This window comes from Hipposideros armiger, unplaced genomic scaffold, assembly GCF_001890085.2.
Source record: "Hipposideros armiger isolate ML-2016 unplaced genomic scaffold, ASM189008v1 scaffold_1705, whole genome shotgun sequence".
NCBI lineage: Eukaryota > Metazoa > Chordata > Mammalia > Chiroptera > Hipposideridae > Hipposideros > Hipposideros armiger.
In genome coordinates this window covers 31,564-39,856 of record NW_017733055.1, presented here as the reverse complement: position 1 = coordinate 39,856, position 8,293 = coordinate 31,564, and positions in this window count along the sequence as shown.

Genomic DNA, 8,293 nt, shown 5'->3' with positions numbered 1-8,293 from the left:
AGTGTTTGGAAGAGAGTTCTTTGTCTCGGCACACAGTGAAACATACTCCTCCCCTCAGTACAGAGTTCTGTTGGGTCACTCTCAGCAGCTACAGCATTGATAAATGTCACACTCGGTCTGAAGCTCCTTCTAAACTTTCTTGGGAAGGGGATTCATTACAGCAGCATTTAGGAAAGCAAACAATCAGAAGTAATTTAAATGTTCTTTAATAGGTGATTAAAAAATTGTGTGTGTGTGTGTGTGTGTGTGTACATTCACAAAATGGGATACTCTGCAGCTATTAAAAAGAGAAAAGTAGATTCAGAAGTGCTGATATGAAAAGACAGCCACGATATATTGTAAGGCTGAAAAAAAAGCAAGATACTGAACAAATACATAGTTGCTCTCATTTATGTGATGTGTGTGCAATACATATTATATAGCCATTAAAATCTGAATCAGTCATTAATTATCAGTGAGGGGTATTATGAAAGGACTTTTATTTCTTCATATCATTTACATTTTTAAACAATCAGTAATTATTGGGGAAAGGGAATAAATATAATTTTATAATATTTTTAAAGGAGAAACAAAAGGAAGTGGTTGATCACTTCCTCAAAAAAACTTCCTCAATATCTGACTGTCTAGGGGTCAGTGCACAGGTTTGCCCAATTTAAACAAACTCCCGCCTCCTCCTCTACTGTCCTCCCCGAATATATCTATACTTAGAAACGTGTTTTCACATACATTATCTTATTAGATTCCAGTTGTTCACCAGTTTACTTCATTAGGCAACGAGAGCATAAAGACCAATTAGAAGAGCACTGCTTGGCAGTTGAAAGCCAAAGGCTCTGAACGCAGGCAGACAGGCATTTAAATGGCAGCTCCTCCACCTCCTAGCTGTTCCTAGCTGTGGAACTTCAAGCAAGTGTTTTCACCAGTCTGAGCCTCTAACTCAGTGGTTCTCAACCTGTGGGTCACGCGACCCCTTTGGGGGTTGAATGACCCTTTCATAGGGGTCGCCTAAGACCATCTGAAAACAAAAAACTATTTACATTACGATTCATAACAGTAGCAAAATTACAGTTATAGAGTAGCACTGAAAATAATTTTATGGTTGGGAGTCACCACAACATGAGGAACTGTATTAAGGGGTCGCGGCATTAGGAAGGTTGAGAACCGCTGCTCTACCTCCTCACCTGTAAAATAGAGCTAATCATTTAATGTGAGAATATAATGAAGTTTTATATGTAAAATATATAAGCACAGTCCCTTGCTCTTTCTGAACCTTTAATAAAGGCTAGCTATTTGATTTTTATATAAAAGAGTTAATAAGGTGTTATTTTAAAAAAATCAGCAGACATAGAGAGAAAAACAAAATGTGAAAAGCCCAAATATCTCCAAATGGCACAAAAATAATAGCACAACTACTCTTTCTAAAGGTATTTATTGTTAAAATTTCTTGTACTTCCTTTCAGAGAAAAAAAAATCTTATTTATATGCTAGTATATCTATCAATCTGTCTTCTATATGTATTTTTTAAAATTACTTTAAAAGTAATCTGACAATACACACCATTCTGCACGTTGCTCTTTTCACTTACTATATCTTGGTGATTTTTCCAGTTGAGAACATATAGATCTATTTCATGTTTTTTTTAACAGCAGAACCATGATTTAGTTAACCAGTTCCCTACTGAAGGACACTGGTTGCTTCTAGTTCCTTACATTGAACATCTTCCACATACATACAGAGGGTGCCAAAAAAATGTATACATATTTTAGGAAAGGAAAAAACTGTATTAAAATTGTAATACAATGAATGACACTAGCATTCATTTGATGAACTCCATCTTTTGAGCGAACGTCATACTACACATTGCTACCGTAATTCAAATTCGAAAAGTAATACATAGATAACATCTCTTAAAACGTGTACATTTTTTTGCACCCCCAGTGTATCTTTGCTAGTTAATTTTTGGGTGAATTTCCAGTAGCTCAATAATCAAACAACTGTTACTTGCATTTAAAATTCTTCTGGTAAATATTGCCAGATTATCCTTCAGAAAGATCACCAATTCACATTCCTACCAACACAGTATGACGGTAACTGTTTCTTTAGAATCTCACCCTGGTATTACTAATTTTAGTATTTTACAGCTATTGTTACTCACTTTAGGGTTATTTTCAGGACTAACAAATGCAGGGTAGTGTTATAAAAGGAATTTGGGCTTCAGAGCCAGATAGGGCTAACATTGCCTTTTGCCAGCTAGCTCTCCATTCCCTCATTTGTAAAGTTGGGCATAATAGTGCATCTAGCTCATAGGACTCCTTTGAAGACTAAAAGAGACACTTTATTCAAAGCACTTAGGCACCCAAACAGTAACTGCTTAATAAATGTAAACTGCTCAAGTAATAACTTTCCACTCCCAAGGCTCAAAGATGAGGGGAGGGTAACTTCTCTAGCGAGTATGACCTTGAGATTCAGAACTTTTGCTTTAATTCTGTATCAACTTCCACTTCACAGTAATTATTATTCAAGCAATCATTCTCAAGAACAGCCGATTTTACCCTAGTGTGAAGAAATCTGAGGGTATAAACTATATGCAAAATACGGAAGTTACAGGTGCATAGTCTTGTTTTATGCAATTAGCTTGGCACAAGTTTAAATTGCTAAACAGTTTGCTTCAGGCATCAGTTGTTCACTTCTCTTATCCCTCCCTTCCAGTTCATGTGTCCTTCAGTTTCGAGCCCTGGAGCCATGAACTGTTCTGCATAACTTTCCCTCACTTCCACCCTCCAAGTGAGCTCTCTCACCTTCCAGGTCCTGGGGGAAAAAACCAAGCCCTGTTCCTCCATGCCCAGTCCTTTCCTTCTCTTTTGCTTGAAGTTGCCTTTGAGTTAGCAGACAGCTGAGTCAGTAGTGTCCTCGGTCTTTGCCTACAGAAATCTTCAGCAGGGCATCTTCTTGTCTTATTTCAGCCCTTTGGGAGGCCCCTTGGTAGCAGATTGTTCTTTCCAGTTCCTTCCAGCCTCCAAATCCTGCCTCAAGCTACCCCAGTTGTTGGCTCTGCCTGTCAGCCTCCCCAGGTACACAGAACCAATGTTACACCTTTATTATCTTTATCTCATTCTAAAAAAAATTGTCCCTTGCCAAAAAAATTTTTTAAAGGTTTAATCCCACTACACAAAGGAGGTCACTATTATATTTTAGTGCCTTTTACAAATTTTGTTCTCTGAAGGTGAAAAAAATATTTTTTAAACTAAAGATGGGGTCCTATACTTTTGCAAGCTACTGCTTTTACTGACTGAAACTTCATGCCTGCATAAAGTATTAAAAATAGTCATGTACCCCTCATAGCCTGAGTACTCCTTCCCTATACCTTTAGCTTTCCTACAAGCCCAATTAGCATTTAAGCACATTCAACCTTGCCCACCTGGAATCTTCGTCCAACCAGTGGAATTTCATGGCAAGGTCTGCTTACCACAAAAGCCACTAACCCAAGCCTGGCCAGGCAAACATTCCTATAGAGACACAAAACTCTTATTTTCCAGATGTGACAGCTGGAAAAGTTAGTTCCTCGGAACTCAGTGGGCTATTAAATAGAGTGTACCTAAAACAGATCTGAACTCCTTAATAGTTTTCCCTCTCCATTTCATCTTTAATTTCAAAGATAGGAAAGCTTTCTGTAATCTATTAAGTACCAAATAAATGTAAGGACTTAGTATTAATACTAACAATAATAATTTTTGTTGTTCATTTTTGCATGTTTATTGGCAATTTTAATCTGTTGTATAACCGTGCTCTTAATTTACATGCTTTTGAATTGCCTGGAGGTGTGAAAATACTGATGGCCAGGCCCTGTCCCCAAAGTTCCCGATTCTGGGGCAGGGCAGATAATTTACATTTCTAAGTTCCCAGATAACACTGCTGCTGCTGCTGGTTTAGGCACCACCTTTTAAGCACCACTGTTATAAGAAGTGGTAGGACTTTATATTTGGTTCTTTCTTGATCAATATTCATTAATTTATGAACTCATTAATTCATTTAACACACATTGATTTAATTTCTACTCTAGGCCAAGCACTTTGCTAGATAGTGGGACTGGACAGATGGATAAGACATAGTGCCTGAAGGAGTTCATGGCCTTTTGAAGAACTCAGACAATTAAATCGATATTTACATTACAGTGTGGAAGTGCCATGATAAAGGTCTGGCCAGCGTTCTCTTGGAGACTCAGGAAGGGCATTTGAGAAAGTTCTTTGGAGGAGATGATTGGGCAATAGGCGAAGAGATGAGAAGGGTTAGTAGGGGCTAGAGCTAGATAAGGAAAAGCCTTGGGTAGTAAGCTGACACACTTGACCTTTCCCCTGAAGGCGGTAGAAAGTCATGGAAGGTGGTTTTACAAAGGTTGGGCAGTACTGCACTGAGCAAAAGTAGGGGATTCGGCATCCAAGCCCAGGTTCAAATATTGGCTGTGTTGCCTATACACGTATGACCTGGGGCAAGTTACTTAACTTTCTCTGAGCCTCCCTTTCTTCATGTGTAAAGGGGGAAATAATATCTAACTTATTTAGGTGTTATGAAGATTAAGTAAGACCAAGTACCTTTCATTTTATATCCCACATATGAGGGATAAAAAACTGAAAGCAACAAAAGAACAAGACAAACAAACCAAGAAGCAAAAACTCAGATACAGACAACAGTTTAGTGGTTACCACAGGGTAAGGGAGGAGGTGGGGGGTGCTAGAAGACAGTAAAGGGGATCAAATACATGGTGATGGAAGGAGAACTGACTCTGGGTGGTGAACACAATGCAATATATAGATGATGTATGATAAAAACGTACACTTGAGGGGCCGGCCGGGTGGCGCAGTTGGTTAAGAGTGCGAGCTCTGAGCATCAGGGTCGCCGGTTCAATTCCCACATAGGCCAGTGAACTGCACCTGAGCTGATTTGCCACTGAGCTGCCAACAGGTGGCCGGATGGCTCAGCTGGTGAGAGCACCTGCTCTTAACAAGGTTTCCAGTTCAACTCTCGCATGGGATGGTGGACTACGCACCCCACCACGCACCCCCTGCAACTACGGTAGTTTGAAAGTGGCGACTGGACTTAGAGCTGAGCTTGCGCCCTCCACAACTCAGATTGAAGGACAACAACTTGACTTGGAGCTGATGGGTCCTGGAAAAACACTATGTTCCCCTTCCCCAATTCCCCAACACTGTTCCCTTCTCCAATTCCCCAATAAAATCTTAAAACAAACAAACAAACAAAAAACGTACACTTGAAACCTATGTAATTTTACTAACTAATAACACCCCAATAAATTTCATAAATAATAAAAAAAGATAAACTACCTAAATGCCTAGCATATGGTAGGTGTTTAACATATGGTGATTATGATCAAGTTTGAACTTTAGATAGTTCGAGACATGGAAGAAATGCTTCTCATATTATTTCAGATTGAAACTATCAGGCTAGTTCAAATACCAAGGCCATATTTGATGTGATGGCAGGTTACAGACTATATGGCAGGCATTGTGCAAAGGGATTTACACTCATCATTTCATTGTATTCTTGCAGAAACCTTAAGAGTTAGTGCTATTATTGTTATTTTCAATTCTACAATGATGAGATTAAAACTCAGAGAAGTTAAGAAACTTGTACAAAGTTGTACAGCCTGTCACTGGCAGAGTTTGAATTCAAACTTAGGTCAGTCTGGACCCAAAGCCTAGATTATATTAACAACCTTGTTTCACAGCAAAGAGTTCTGTTTCTTTGGAGTATAGAACAGTGAATGGGTGGCGAGACAGTGTTAAATAATTTGGGCTTTATTCTCCTGTTTCTATAACCTTGAGCAAGGCTGCTTGTTCCTACTGATTTCATATTCCTCGGAGAACATGCCTCCATGATCCACCAGGAGCCATTGACCAGGAGCCTTTGACCTTGGGTCTTTGGTACGTGTTGCTGATGCTGAGGGTGTCACAATTACCTTCCAAAATGCCCTGGAGCGTTTACAACAAGGAACCTCCTTTTCTTGCTACTAGAACCATATTCAATTCCATGGGAGGAGGTAGGGAGTAAGCTTAATTATTTTTAATACTCTTTTACAAATAGCAGTTATTGTTTATTGGGCACTGGCTATGTGTTGGGAATTCTGTGGAACATGTCAGTCCTCACAGCATCCGTAGCAAGTACTACTGTCATCAACCCTAGTTTAGAGATGAGAAAACAGACTCAGTGAGGTTAAGTAACTTACCTAAGATCATGCAGCTAGCAGAGACAGATTCAAGCAGAGAACCAATACATTCATTTTTTACAAACCTTACATTTTTAATTTTTTGCTTTTCCTCTGTAGCTATAACAGTCCCAAACACAAATGTAATACTCATGAATGCTTCTACTGCCTGTGTGATTCAGTTACCACACAATAGTTCAAACCCTGTTTTTAATGGTATGATGGAAATAATGCCCTTCAAAATTATTACATACCATAAGAAGTCATTCTTTGGCTATTATCAAAAAAACAAGAAATAACTGTTAGTGAGGATGCAGAGAAAAAGGAATCCTCGTTCACTGTTGGAGGGAATGTAAATTGGCACAGCCAATATGGAAAACAGTATGGAGGTTTCTCAAGAAATTAAAAATAAAAACTACCATCTGATACAGGAATCCCACTTCTGGGTATATATATCCAAAGGAAATGAGAAATGAAATCACTATCTTGAAGAGATATTTGCACTCATACCTTCATTGCAGCATTATTCACAATAACCAAGACATGGAAACAACCTAAGTGTCGATAGATGAGTGGATAAAGAATATATATATATATATATATATATATATATATATATATATATATATATATATATATATATATGGTATAGGGTTGTCAGAAAAGTCATGATGCATGTTTATAACAGATGGCACTAGTTCATTTTTGGAAGTACTAGAGTCATTCGCATCTATGTTATTGCTCTGTCATTTGACAGATGACAGTTCTAGCTTCATTCTAAAAAAGTTGAGCGATTTGGTTGAGTTTTGGAGATTTTACAACAAGTTGAAGATGGAAGACCAAACTGTGCATTTTTGCCATACTTTACTGTTTTACTTCCATAAAGGGAAGAATGCACGCCAAACTTATGAAAAGTTGCCTAAAGTTTACGGTGACAATGCCCTGCAAGAACGTCAGTGCCACCAATGGTTCACAAAATTCTGTGCTGGTGATTTTGATCCCAATGACGCTCCGCAGTCAGGGAAGCTTACCGAGGTTGATGACAATAAAATAAAGCCATTGATCAAGTCAAACACATGTTACATGACACGAGAGATTGCAGAAACATTGAACATCCATCATTCAAGCGTTCACGACCACCTGAAGAAGCTGGGATACATAAGCAAGCTCGATATTTGGGTTCCACATGAATGCAAAGAAGTTCATTTGATGGCTCGTATAAACGTGAGGAAAATGATCCTTTTTTGGAGTGACTGATAATTGGTGATGAAAAGTGAATTGTTTACAACAATGTGGTGCACAAACGGTCTTGGTCCCGACGTGATGACTCGCCTCAAACGACATCGAAAACAGACATTCATCAGAGGAAGGTTATGCTCTCAGTGTGGTGGGATTTTAAAGGTGGTGTGATTTTCGAGTTCCTACCATGGAACCAAACAATCAATTCAAATGTGTACTGTTGGCAATTGGACAGTTTGAATGAATCCATCATCCAGAAACATCCAGAGCTTGTTAATTGTAAAGGAGTTGTGTTCCATCGTGACAACGCCAGACCACACACAAGTTTGATCACCTGTCAAAAATTATTGGAGCTTGGATGGGATGTGTTGCCACACCCACCATACTCACCTGACCTTGCACCTTGCACCGTCAGACTTCCACTTGTTTCGCTCTCTTCAAAACTCCTTGCGTGGTATAACGTTCAATTCAGATGAGGCTGTAAATCAGCACCTTGTTCAGTTTTTAGCAAATAAAGACATGTCCTTCTATGAATGAGGAATTCTGAAGCTCAATGAAAGATGGCAAAAGATTACCGAACAAAACGGGCAATATATCATTGATTGATCTTTGTTCTTTATATAAATAAATGACATTTGAAAAACATAGACAAAATATGTCATAACTTTTCTGACAAATATATATATATATATATATATATATATATATATATATATGAATATTATTAATCCATGAGAAAGAAAGTGAAATTCTGATCTACTGGAGCCTTCATATGCTCTCAGGAATTCCCCCAGCAGGTAACCAAAATTGAGACTAGAAAAAAATTGCATTAAAATT